Source organism: Apium graveolens, chromosome 4, assembly GCF_009905375.1.
Source record: "Apium graveolens cultivar Ventura chromosome 4, ASM990537v1, whole genome shotgun sequence".
Taxonomy (NCBI): domain Eukaryota; kingdom Viridiplantae; phylum Streptophyta; class Magnoliopsida; order Apiales; family Apiaceae; genus Apium; species Apium graveolens.
Window position 1 is genome coordinate 88,998,881 of NC_133650.1, and position 15,202 is coordinate 89,014,082.

Below are 15,202 nucleotides of genomic sequence, written 5' to 3' on the forward strand. Positions count from 1 at the left end.
CTTGATCTTGAGCCATATGCCTTATTCTTTGTAAACCATCCTTTGTTGATCCTCAAATATCAAATCACACCAATATGATACTACTCCCCAAAGGTATAACTACCGAACACCAAACACAGCAACAAAATTGTTTGAAAACACATAAACTTTTATACTACAACCATTCTTTATAACATCAAAGAACTATACCTTGAAAAATCATTTCTGACCTAATACCGGATGCTGGTACAAATTGAAAACCGTTTCTTATACATACCCTGAAATCCCCTTGAGATATCCATAAGTTTACTTATGCTTTTATTCAAGTGTTTAACCATCATTGATTATGAACTTGTTTTATTGAATTATATTGTTTCTCATATTGAACTGCTTTAGGATTGGATAGTTTATTTTTATATATATGTGGACCAGATTCGTGGTCAGACCATACCAATGGTCAAGTTAGGCCAATGTGTGCCTTGGATCCAGTAATTAGAGCAGTGCTGTGTGCTTGCTCGGGGTTAGTGCGTGACTGATCAGCAGCCTAACCTTGGTTTTTAAAACTTAAAATGAGTATCCAATTCTAATGATGAGTTAAAAAGAAACTTGATTCCTTTGAATCATCTCATTTGATCATTGTTTAACCTCAGTTATCACTATTATGACTTGCTGAGCTAGTTAGCTCACCCTTGCGATTCTTTTATATATTTTACAGTTGAAAAGAATATGGATGATAGTGAAGTTCCTCAGTCCAAAGTGCGGGCTAAGGTTCCAGATGAGTTGAATCGAGCTAGCAGAAGCTTCATGCGGTATAGAGATAGTCAGATTGTAAGAATGTTTTATTATCAATTGTAAGTTAAATTAGTTGCGATTTAGTACGTTGTAATAAAAAGTTAAGATTGTGGCTTGTTTTCATACTTTAACCTGTTGTGATCCATGGTTATGTGAAACAGGGTCATTGCAATTAATATTTTATGTACAGGTTGATATATTGTGAATGTGTTGTGGACCCCAAACTTCTTACCCGGGTTTGGAGGGCGCCACAGGTTGGTATCAGAGCTACAGGTTAAAAGTCACTGAAACAAGCCTAGATTGTCGGGATTGGGTAGAGGGTTAGGATTAGGAATAGGAAATAGAAGGATAAGACGTCGCGAGGATGAATGCGATTACATAGTAAGTCTTCGGCACAGTTCGTATTACGATTCGGGATTCTCAGCTTGTGACGTGATTTCCAGACAACGGCAATGGCAGATCCTGATTTCCCGATGTCATTTGATCGTTTGGAGCTTTCCGTTTGAGGATCGTCATCTTCTCTCAGATTGGAATTGCACCTTGTTCCTCTGTCAGTATTAATGACACTACCTTCTGTTATAATGGGTGCACTTCTTCAAGCTATTCGACGCTAGTTTTCCACCTTTTGATATGAGATTACCTATTCAAGAACCTCCATCTGTTTATTCTTCTTTCACTGGACATTCGGCTGTGAGTATATCTCTTTAGTTTACCCTACATCATGTTCTATACCCCCAGTTTAGAACTTGTCCTATGAAGCGATTGTACCTACGAGGATGGGTTCGAGAGCTACAGTAAATGGTGAGCGCTTGAGTTATAAATAGAGGTGAAACGAAGTTTACAAAGGAGATTTAAGTGTTTCAAAGGATAACTGTTATCGGGTTAAAAGAAGCCCTTAGTGACTAAGTCACCCGTGAATGAGTATGGGATGAACCAGGTGAATTTTAAAAGAGTAAGAGAGAAAAGTATAAACCTGGGATTTTTGTGAAATTAAATGACGATGATATGATAAATGCGATATGTAAAGTAGTAATGTGATGTGATACGAGCAAACTTTGTTTTATGGAATAGACTTATTGACTATTGGATGGCCTGTTTTACTTAACTACTGCAACGGTAATGTTGGGAGTATTACCAATATGGAAGCTTTGACGTGAATCTATGAATAAGATAACATGCAATGACAATTGAAGTTTTCGTCGATTAAGGAAGGCAGATGAACCTGATGAAGAAGAAAAGGTAGATTGGAGTGAACGAACTTTTATGTAATTGTTTCTTTAATATGGTACCTTGTTATAAGTCGGAAGGAAAACAACCAACTCATACAGTAAGGACAACCAGGTTTGTGATTTTCTAAACTTTTAAAACAAGTTTTTGAAAAAGATTTTCCTTTACAAATTTCTAAAAGCCTTTTCGAATAAAATGATTTTTAAACATTGGTTGTCAAGTTACTATTTGAGTTTCTTGTTTGTTAGAAAGCCCGGATTATCTGAAAGAATGCTGTTTTAGACTTAGTATTGTTAATTTAGAGGACAAAGTGATCCGTGATTATGAAGAAGTTGGTAATTCTCAACAGAAAGGTACAAATATTGTTTAACAACAGAATCAGTATACGGAGCAAGTACTCATCCAATTACAGGATTATCCAAGTTTAAAGAATTCACTGATCTAACAGAAGTCTGAGTATGACTGAAAAAGATTGAAAAGATTTCCAGATTTCCTAAAAAGAAGAATATTATTAACACAAGGATCACTATGGTGAATGCTTCGGGGTTATTCTAAATTGAAAAAGGAAACTCGAGGTTGTCTGGTAAGGACGTCATTATGATCGAGTTGTTAAAGTATTTTATGTAGAGGTGTGATGTTAAAGACGCAAGACGTGACAAGTAAGAATCTACCATAATTCTTAATTTGTGAAGGCATTTCAACGTACTTTCTAAAAGTTATTATATAAAACAATGGAGATATGATCGAACAAGCTCGAAAGATGAATACAAGTGAAATGTGGATGGTGACCAATGGTATCGTTCTTGTCTTCAATATTACAGCGTATATTGCCTTTTGGATTCCTAAATAAGTATGAACTTCTTTTCTTAAATAAACTCCTTGTTATGATATCGAAAAGGAAGATATTGCATTCCTTTCAAATTTAATTATTTCCCTCAATTTTTGCTTTCAGATTGGGAAAAACAGTGATATGGTGAGACACTTTGTCAGAATGACGAAGAGTCGGGTGGGACGCCACCTAATGATATGCTGTATGCCATATGGTACGAAATACTGGCCATCTTAAGTACCAATGTGGTTTTTTCATTCAAATTCAAATCCTTGTTTCTTCTTTCTTTTCAACTCTAATTTTGTTGGACTTTAAATCCTTCTAGTCGTTTCGTTGTACTGTCGTTCTATGCAAGAGGTTTTCAAACAGAAATCAACGTATCCTGAATTAAGCGGACGAAGTTCCATCTACGTCTTATGCATGGGAAGGAAATAAGGGCACCTGGCAAGGATTGCAAATCACTAGTCCCAGTGAAGAATCCACTAAGAATCAAGGAAATCTACTCCAATAAGGAATATGTTTTCCAGAACGAGAATATGCGATTTTCCTGTGAAATATGTTATTCAGAATACGGACGTGATGATATGGATGATCAGGGTGAATACCTTATGCGTTAAAGTATTAAAAGATATGGGAGAAACTTAATTGTTTATCTCTCAAAGTTTTGTTGATAAGATGAATTACCCTGTTAAATTGATAAGATTATGATTAAAGGACTAGCAAGTTAAGAATGTGTAGTTGTTAAATAAGTGAGTACCAATGGTGAAATTGAGATTCCTGGAAATAAGTTGTGTAGAATTGATATCCTGGAAGATAAGAGGATTTGATATTTTTCTAAAGAATGGATTGACTACTAAAGCGTGATGTCCAGACAGACCGTCGTGACAAAAAGATAATTCTGAGGATGCCAAATGAGAAGGTGAGGAGGTTCAAAAGATGAAAGAAGGTAACGAATTTGTTAATGACGATTACGGTAATCAAGATATGAGCATTATGGTGATTATGGAATACATAAAAGTCGGAAGCAAACAAAGTTTGAAGATTTTATAGTAATTAAGGAGTTTCAAGATATGTTTTTGGATGAGTTATCAACATTTCCTTAGGATATGGAAATTGAGTTCGTGACTGACTTAGCACCTGAAATGAAGCCAGTGTCCAAGGCCCCGCACAGACTGGCGCCAGTTAAAGTGAAGGAGTTAACAAAGTAAATGCAAGAAATGCTAGAAAAGAAGCGATTAGACCTAGTGTACCCCATAAGATGCACCAGTATTAAATGTTAATAAGAAATATGGAAGTATGTGATTATGCGTCGACTAGCAAGAGCTCAACAAGTTTACTATCAAAAACAAGTATCTGTTACCTTAACCCAATGATTTGTTTGATCAAACGAAGGAAGCAAAGTACTTTTATAAGACTGATTTAAGATTTGATATTTCACCAATTAAAAATTAAACCTATGGATGTATCAAGGATAATTTTCAGAACTAAGTACTGTTCTCATATTGTCATCTATGTTAACCAATATACCAGTAATAATTGAACTAGATGGACAACACCTTTAAGGAATATCCGAGTAAGCTATAGTTGTGATACTTAAAGTCAACGGAGGACCATGCGAAGCATTTAATGATAACTGGGAAGTTGGAGAAGGATGAAGGGAAAGTTTTGCGGAGTTAAATGAAAGAATGATTTCAGCACCTGTTTTATCAATTTAAAAATATCAAGAAGGTTTGGTAGTTTATAGTAATGCTTCTCATTAGGAAATCGGATGTGTGTTAATGCAGCACAATAGAGTTATTGTATATGCATCCAGAAAACCGAAACCTTATGAGCAGAAGTATCCTACCCATAATTTGGGATTAACAGTAATAATATCCGTTTTGAAAGATTTGAGAAATATGATATATATGGAGAAAGGTGTAAGATCTATACGGGCCATAAGAGGTTGAAGTATGTATTCACGAGGAAAAGAAAAGATAGAGGAAAGCAATAACGGACATAGAAACTATACCGGAAGAATTTTCTATGGAATTTTAGAAGTTGGAATTGGGAGTCAGAGTTTATAATCCAAACAGGAGCAAGGATGAATAGTATGACCTTTCAGTCAAAGTTGTTAAGAGAAAGATAAGGAGATGTCAAAAGAAGATAATGGATCACGATGTTCGCAGTAGTGAGAGGAAATTTATACGCCTAGGAGAATGATCACGATATCCCCAGGTTCTCCTCCAGCACTTGGAAGTTACAAGTAGAAGAATTAAGATATGAAATGCCACAGGGAATTCATAGTATAAAGTATATACTCTATTGAAGAGATGCCAAAATATATGGAAATAAAAGAAAAACAGCGATAACCAGGTATTAGAAGGATATTTCAAAATGGATTAGAAAGTGTTGGACACGTCAAGGAATTAAGGTCAACTATTGGAGGCCTAATGGATAAGGCAGACCCAGAGAATGGTTTTACAAGAAGTGAATCGTGAAAGGTACCAGTGATGTTCATGGAGAAAAGGAATGAAATTATAAGAGTATGTAATGATTATCGGGAATTTAACAAAACAATGAATAAGAAGAAGTGAGACCCTATAAAGAATTGATTACTTATAAGACCTAATTTAAGAAGTGTGTTATGTATTGAGAATTAACTTAAGATTTGAAATGAGAAAATATCAGAGATTACGATTAAAGTGAGTTCAGAGCATTGCAAGCTCTAATCATATTATGTGAAATGACAAGTGTATCAAGTGGCTATAAGGAAAAGGAATGTGATGTATAAGGAATATTTGGATAAGTAAACTGTATTTATTGATAACATCCTCAGCTACTCAAGGAATAAAAGAGTCTGCGTGGGATGCCCAAGGATTTTTCTCTAAAAATCAGAAGGAAAACAACTATATGTTGAGTCTTCAAGAATGAAATTTTGGCTAGGGTTAACAAAAGATTCTGAATTAATCCATTAACAACTATCTAGGCAAAGCTGTATGGTAATAGATGCATTATGCCGACAGAGAAGATTGGATGTAATTAAGACCACCGAGAAATTAATAGACGAATAGGAAAGAGTGGAATCTGAAGCTTTAATACTTAAATATGATAATACGTGAATATATAAGACTACTTTTAAGCCTTAACTGATGAAAAATGATAAGAGATGCTTAAACGTTTAGAAACTAAGTGGAAAACGAGCACCGTCTAACATCCTTATGCAGAGAGTCAAAGTACGGAAATGATTTAGGAAATGTAAGATATGTTGAGAGGTGAAGTTTTAAGGAAACACTGGAACGATCATTTATCAGCGATGTCAGCTTTGAAATGCCACTTTATCAAGCTTCATGTGAACGCAAGTGTAGTTCCCCATTTCTATTAAAATAAAGCGGGAGAAAGAATGTTATTAAATTCTAAGTTAAATCGGCACACCAAGAGCATAGTAATATTGATTAAAGCTGCTCGGAGTAGACAAAGAAAGAAGACGAAATTGTATCGAGAGAAAGTTTGAATATAGAAATAGGACCAGTAGTGTTAGTAAAAGTGTCGTCTTGTAAGAAACTGGATAAGTATAAGTAGAAGGGACATGTTAAGTCCTAAAATTAGTGAACCATTCAAGGTATTGATAAAAATAGATAAAGTTGTTCATAAATGATATGATAGTCACACCCGTGTGTACACCTAATGTATTTTACTTGTCAGTGTTAAAGTGATAAATATTGGGTTTGAATTAAGTGATTGATCAAGAGCCAATGGGGCTCTTGTCCAAGTTGTTCTGCATATAGTGATCAATCCAAATTCTTGATCGTCAAAGGCAAATCCTTGGAAATGAGTGCATACCTATTATAAGTACGTTTGAACCCTCGAGTAGAAGGGTCTACTTAGAAATTAGAGTCAGATATGCTTGACAAATATCCTCACTTGTGTAACTAAACCAGATTCCGAGGACATAATCTTTTTAAGGGGGGAAGAATATAACGACTCGTGTATTTTTTTATTATTATTATGTAATTATGGAAATTATTAAATAAATAAATTATGTGTGTTGGTTTTGACCGTTATGTGTTGTTTGATTATTATCCATATGTGATTTATGGTGTACCGGGTTGTCCGCGCGATTAATTATGGGATCGTATTGAATTGTTTTCACTTTTAAAAAGTGGATTTAGTGCAAATTTATTTGCATAAATATTGGGAATGTTTCTAAAATTGTTTTTATGATTTTATAATTATAATAACTATTTTTAGGATTTTATAAAATTGAGAAATCAATATTTGATTAAATATTTATCTTTAAATGATTTTCAGAATGCTTTTATTTGTAAAATCCATATTTAATTCTATAATTCTTCAAAAAAAGTATAAAACTCATATTTATTTAAGTTTGGAATATTCTGAGAATTTTAAAATTATTTTGGAAATTTTCAGGATTAATTTGACCTGCGCGTTGGTTCGGTTATTTGTTAAAAACGGGTATAAAGTGCATTTTAATTTTTTTTTTTAAATTTCAGAATTTATGTTTTTATGAACTTCGGGATATTTCTAATATTTTAAGATTATTCCCGTAATTTTCTGAATTCATTTTAAGTGCGACCTGGTTCGTTAGAAGCAAATTTCGGGTTGAGTCGGGCCTCAAAATCCTTATAATTATCTAAAAAGGACACGTGTTTAATTTTTATCAATCAGTCAGGGGCGTAGCATAGTATTATAGGCTATTCATTCTGTTTGTTTTAAATCTCCTCCCTGTTCATCTCTTTCAAGTCAATCTCTCTACATCTCCCGGCCCTCTCTTTTGCAGACACCCCCTTTCCCTCTGTTCTCTTCCCTTCCCCGCTTCTCTCTCCCCTTTCTCTGCTCTGATCACCGCCTGGTTCCTCCGATAAGTCACTGCCGTTGCCGTCGGGACTCCGGTTGGCCGCGGTTGTTCTAGTTGTGGCTTCTATTTTTCTTATATTCTTGTATATACTTACATCTATAAGTATGTATGTGTTCGGGGAATGGTTTTTGTGCATTTTCTACAGCCTCTCGCCTGCTCCGGCGAGATGGTGGTGGACCTATTGGTATACGCGCGCGGCGCTTTTGTGCCCTGTGTCCTTGATGTTGGTTTTAGTTTTCGGTGGTTACTTTGTCTGTGTTGCTGTTGTTTTGTTCTTCCGAATTGAGTGTATTGACTGGACTATCCTTTTTATTTTCTGCAGAATTAAATTGAATGGTTCCATGAAATAAAAAGTTATTGTGCAGGGATTATTAAATTAATCGGTGAAATTCAAGCTGGAAACCCGAAGTAAATGGGTACCCGCGAATTTCGCCGCCGTCAGCGATGAACATTTGTGAGCTGATGGTGGACAGTGATGACGTTGTTCTGAGTCCTACAAATTAATATAAAATACGGGTATAAATATAAGATATAATAATAATAATTAGTTGGTTAAATCATTGTTTGGGATTTGTGAAATGGATTTCGGTTGTATTGGTGAAATGAATTATTGGATTGTTTGTTGTTGTGATTTGACGTCGAGTTGTTCGACGGGTATGCCGATAAACAGTGGAGGTGCTGCCCGAATTTTTGGAAATTATTTTAGAAATTCGGGACATACCATGTAATTATCGGAACGTCGAGCGAGTATAAATGAATATATATATACATATATTGTGCAAGACCTGATGGTATATTGTGATGTATGTTTTATCCAAAACTAATTTCGTAAAATGACGAATATACGTATTTTGTAAAAATGAACACTGGATCGATTTCGAGAATTTGAACCCTAATTGTTGTCTGTGTTATTCTAATATGAATGATTACGAGTCGGGTTTAAAAATGGTTGGGTGAGAATTAGTATCAAGGATATGTCAAGCATACCTAGACCTCTAACGTAGGGTATTTCGACCCTGTAGGTTATAGTCGGGAACCCTGAAAGTGGATGATGAACTAAAGATAACCTAGCAATCAGTCGACGAGCTCAGTAGAGTTTCCACAGAAAAACCTGAGTGTCGAAGTTGAATCCAATGGGATATAGTGATTGGACGTTAAAGCCTGAGTGGCAGCGTCAGATCAGAATTGATCAGTGGTAGTTGTAAAGCCTGTAAGGCAAGTATTTCTGAACTTTGCTTCAAGATATATATATTACCAATGTTTTCGAACTGTTGTATAACATGTCGCTATTATACAAAATAACTCCTGTTTTATATTGTAAGAGCTTCAAACCATTTAACCTCGAACCCTGATTTTCTTGATCTTGAGCCATATGCCTTATTCTTTGTAAACCATCCTTTGTTGATCCTCAAATATCAAATCACACCAATATGATACTACTCCCCAAAGGTATAACTACCGAACACCAAACACTGCAACAAAATTGTTTGAAAACACAGAAACTTTTATACTACAACCATTCTTTATAACATCAAAGAACTATACCTTGAAAATTCATTTCTGACCTAATACCAGATGCTGGTACAAATTGAAAACCGTTTCTTATACATACCCTGAAATCCCCTTGAGATATCCATAAGTTTACTTATGCTTTTATTCAAGTGTTTAACCATCATTGATTATGAACTTGTTTTATTGAATTATATCGTTTATCATATTGAACTGCTTTAGGATTGGATAGTTTATTTTTATATATATGTGGACCAGATTCGTGGTCAGACCATACCAATGGTCAAGTTAGGCCAATGTGTGCCTTGGATCCAGTAATTAGAGCAGTGTTGTGTGTGTGCTTGCTCGAGGTTAGTGCGTGACTGATCAACAGCCTAACCTTGGTTTTTAAAACTTAAAATGAGTATCCAATTCTAATGATGAGTTAAAAAGAAACTTGATTCCTTTGAATCATCTCATTTGATCATTGTTTAACCTCAGTTATCACTATTATGACTTGCTGAGCTAGTTAGCTCACCCTTGCGATTCTTTTATATATTTTAAAGTTGAAAAGAATATGGATGATAATGAAGTTCCTCAGTCCAAAGTGCGGGCTAAGGTTGCAGATGAGTTGAATCGAGCTAGCAGAAGCTTCATGCGGTATAGAGATAGTCAGATTGTAAGAATGTTTTATTATCAATTGTAAGTTAAATTAGTTGGGATTTAGTACGTTGTAATAAAAAGTTAAGATTGTGGCTTGTTTTCATACTTTAACCTGTTGCGATCCGTGGTTATGTGAAACAGGGTCATTGCAATTAATATTTTATGTACAGGTTGATATATTGTGAATGTGTTATGGACCCCAAACTTCTGACCCGGGTTTGGAGGGCGCCACATTTAGTACCTTTATATTCCAGTTTTCTGCGCTGTTGTTGATTCTGCTACTGTTACCATTGCTATTGTTGCTAGTATTTCTAATCTAGATATCTTTTATAAATGGATCCTAAGAATAAAGACATGGGTGCTTTGATTGGGCAGCATTTTCCTGACACAGGTGCACCGTTTGAACGGTGATATTTTTGTTATACATTCTCGTTATGATTTTGAATAAGTTCCCTGTTATATTTCAGGAAAATGCCACCTAAGAAAGCTACCCAGTCTAAAGAAAATAGTAGTAGTTTGGCGAAGGGTCCAGTTATAAACGAAATTCTAGACTTGTTGCGCCAGCAGCAGCAACAACAGTTACAGTTAATCCAACAAATTCATCAACAACAACATCAACAAGGAGAGCTAAACCAAACTACTAGTTTTAAATCCTTTCAGTCTGTTAAGCCCCCAGAGTTCAAGGGCGAAGTGGATCCTGTTGTTTCCAGAAATTGGATTAAGGAAATGGAAAAGACATTTACCCTCACGCAAGTAAGTGATGATCTTAAGACCGATTATGCGAGCTACTTTCTTAAGAATGAAGCAAAATTTTGGGGGGAATCCACTCGTGTGTTGAAAGGAGAAGGCTCTCTTTCTTGGATGAGATTTACAGAATTATTCTTGGAGAAGTATTTTCCCGATTGTCTAAGGAATCAGTTGGAAGTCGAGTTTCTAGAACTGAAATAAGGTGAAAGAAGTGTGTTGGAGTATGATGCCAAGTTTACAGAATTGGCCCGATTAGTTCTTGAGTATGTAAGTACGGAGATTCAGAAAGTAAGGAGGTTTCAACAAAGGTTGAAGCCTGAAATTCACAGATGAGTTGTGACATTGCAACTCAAGACATACTCCTCTATGGTTCATGCCTACCTGGTAATGGAAAGTGACCAGAAGTTGGCTGTTAAGGAAGAGAGTGATAAGAAAAGAAAGTCTGAAGGTGTTATGGACAAGGCAGACCAAGGAGAATCCAGTCAAGAATTTCAGAATCGGTTTGGCCGAAACAGGAGTAAAAGATTCAAGAGACAGAGTTTCTCCCAGACTAGGTCTGATGCTACATCAGTTGCTTCTACTCCAGCTCAGTCAGTCAAGTCAGTAGTGGATTGCACATCCCGTGACAGGAGGCACCATGGTTCGTGCAAAAAGAATATGCAATGTTTTAAATGTGGTCATAAGCGTCAGTATCCGTCGGAATACAACCCAGAAAATCCAGGAGTTACTTGTTACAATTATGGGAAGGTTGGGCATATTGCAAGGAGTTGTGGAACGGGTACTCAAGTTACTACATCCCAAGGGCCAACATCTAGCACAGTTAGAGGAAGAAACTTTAAGTGACAAAAAGATCAAATGTCGAGGACTCGGACATAGTTGCAGGTGTATATTCTCTCAACTCCATATTTGTTAAAGTTTTATTTGGTCCCGAAGCGTCTAAACTATTTATACCAAATAAATGTGTGAGTAAAACGAGTTTGATATTAGAAGACATAACCGAGCCCTTAACCATAAGAAGGATTAATCAAGATGGACTTTTGGTGAGTCACATCCATCTTAACTATCTGTTATAACCCATGAGTATCCTTTTTCAACTAACTTGACACCCTTCGAGCTAGAAGAGTTCGATGCGATTTTAGGAACGGGTTGGTTGTCCTGTCATAAGACAAAGACCGATCACCAGAAGAAGCGAATTGTAAAATGTGCGGGAGCCGATATTAAGATAAATTTTTAAGGTCAGGAGCAAGACAAGAAGTTATTCCAATCATGTGAGAAAATGAGATGATAAGCCAAGAATATAAGGTAGATCCACCATATGTAGAGATATGAAGAATGAAGTACTTAAGCTGGAAGAAGTTCGAGTAATGAATAAATGCTCTGGAGTTTCTCCAAAGGCCAGTGGGAATGAAATAATTAGTTCAGTAGTTACAGAAGTTATTGGAAAGGAAAGTAATCATACCAGATATATCCCCATTGGGGGGGGGTGCTAATGCTATGGAAAAAAAAGAGTGAACCCATGAGGTTATGTATCGATTGTCGGAAATTTAATAAGATGACGGACAAGAATAAGTAACCCCTATATAAAATTGATTACTTATATGACCTAATTTAAGGAGTGTGTTATTGCTCAAAGTTGACTTAAGATCCAGCATGAAGATATATCAAAGACTATGATTAGAAAGAGTTATGAGCATTGCAAGATCTGGTGATATTATGTGTAGTAACAAGTGAATCAGTCGTCTATAAGGATTTAAGGAACATGGTGTATAAGGAGTACTTGGATAAGCAAATTGTATTTATTGATAACGTTCTCAGCTATTCCAAGATTAAGAAAGTCTTTGTAGAACACCCAAGGATTTCCCTAAGAAGATTAGAAAGGAAGTAACTATACGTTAAGTTTTTAAGTATGAATTTCAGCTGAGATAAACAAAGGATTTCGATTATTCCATTAAAAATCACCTAAGCAAAAATGGTGTAGTAATAGATGCCCTGTGAAGAAGAAAAGGATTGAATGTGATTAAGATCATTGAGGAGTTAATCAAAAAATTGGAAAGAGTGGAATATGAAGTTTAAAAACCTAAAGGTGAGAAGAAGTGAAGATATGAGATTACTTTCCAGCCTTAATTGATGGAAAGAAGTAAGATGTGTTCAAATGTTTAGAAACTAAGTTAAAAAGGAGCACCACCTATCATCCTTAGACGAAAGGTCAAAGTGAAAAGACGATTTAGACAATATAAAATATGTTGAGAGTATATATTTGGAACTAAAAGGAAACTGAGGTAATCACTGACCATTGATTAAGTTTTCCTATGCTAATAGTTATTATGCTAGTAGGGGAATGCTACTTTGCGAAGCCTTGTATGGACATAAGTGTGAGTCCCCACACTAGTGAGAGGAAGTGATAATAGAGATGTTGTTAGATCCTGAGATAATTCAGCACACCAAGGACGTAGTGATGTTGATTTGGAAAAGAGTTGAAGCAGCTCGGGATAGACAAAAAAAGAAGGCGGATTGCATCGAAAGAGTATGGATATAGAAATAAGAGCGTGGGTAGTGACAAAAATTTCACCTTGGAAGAGGTTGGTTAGGTTTTATTAGAAGGGGCGAGTTGAGTCCTAAATATATGGAACCGTTTGAGGTATCGAGGAAGATAGATAAAGTTGTTCATGAGTTAGTATTGTCGCCGCAGTTGCAGCAAATTTATAGTGTTTTACGTGTCAATGTTAAAACGATATGTTCTTGATTTGAACTAAGTCGTTGATTAGGAGCCAAGAGGCTCTCATCCGAATTTATTCCGCGTGGAATGATCGATCCAAATCCTAGATCGTTAAGAGCGGGTCCTTAGGAATGAGTTTATATCCATAGAAAGTATGTTTTAAATAAATCCTCGAGTAGAAGAGCCTACTCTGGAGTTAGAGTTATATATGCTTGACAAATATCCTCACTTATTTAGTTAGATCAGATTATGACGACTGAATCTCTTTAAGGGGGAAGAATATAACGACTCGCGTATTTTAATATTATTTAAGTACGTAATTATGGAATTATTAAATAAATAAAATATATGTATAGTTTCTATCAGCTATGTGTTGCTTTATTATTATCTGTGTGTGATTGTACCGGGTTGTTCGCGTAATTAATTATTGAGTAGTACTGAATTATTTTCACTTTCAAAAGTGGATTTAAGGCAAATTTATTTGCATAAATACTTGGATTGTCTCTAAAATTGTTTTTATGGTTTTATATTTACAATAATTATTTTTAGGATTTTATAAAATTTAGAAATTAATATTTCATCAATTATTTAGCCTTGTATGATTTTCTGATTGCATTTATTTATAAAATCCGTATTTAATTCCATAATTCTTCAAAAATTATGAAAATCATATTTATTTAAGTTTGGAATATTCTGAGAATTTTAAAATTATTTTGGGAATTTTTGGGATTAATTTCACCCGGGCGTTGATTCGATTAATTGATAAAAGCGGGTCTAAATTGCATTTCAGAAATTATTTTAAAATTAGGAAATATATGTTTTTATAAACTTCAGGATTTTTTTAAAATTTTAAAAATTAATTTGAAAATTTTCGGGATTATTTTTATTCGCGCGATGGTACGTTAAATTGCAAAACGGGAAAAAATGGGGCTGTCAAAAAGGGGGAAACAACACGTGGCGGGTTTTTGGAAATGCAGCAGATACGTGATTGTTGTTAACTGGTTGCAGCTGATAAAAAAATAAAAAAATAATAAACCCAATTATCTCTTCCCCTGTTAATCTCTTACTCCTCCCCTTCTCCCTCTTTCGTTTCTCTATTCTTTTCTTCCTGTTCGTTCGCGATTGCTCCGTGTTGCCGCTGTCATCTCTATTCCTGGTAATCAAGATGCTTGTACTGCATGTGTTTCTTTATTTCCCTCCATCTGTTGGCCTCCGCCGGATTCTTTTCCGGCCGGGTGGTCTGAGCGCGCATATATGCATGTATATCTGTTTTGTGGTGCGCCTGTGTTTTTGATTCTGACTTGTATTCCGGCCGTTTATATACTTCCGGGTGCCGCCAGTATTTTCTGGCAAGGCGGCCAGGGTTTTTGTGTTGTGCGTATTGGTTGCATATTTCGTTTCCTTGTTTGATTGATCTGTAGAAATTTTTCTATATTAATTTTAATTTATTTTCAGCAGTAAGGGATTGATTATATTTGTGAATGAAAATAATAATTTTGTGCGGGAAATTATAATAATAATCGGTGAAGGTTCACGATGGAAACCCTATTTATGCGGGCACCCGCTAATTTTTGCCGCCGTCCGCGATTAATTTTTCCGAGCGGACGGTGGACTGTGATGACGTGATTCTGAGTCCCAATATATATTAAATAACAATTTATAAATTTATTTTGTAATTTTCAAAATAAAAAGTGGTAGTTAAATAATACGTTTCGAGGTTATTTGGATGGTAAAGTTGGAATGATTGATGGTTTGATTGGTTGATTGTTGTGATTGACGTCGAATTGTTTCGACAGGTAGTCCGATAAATAAAGGAAGTGCTGCCCGATTTCCGGGAAATCTAACTACGGAAATACGGGAGCGTATTCGGTAATTATTGGGACGTCGAGCGAATATATAAATA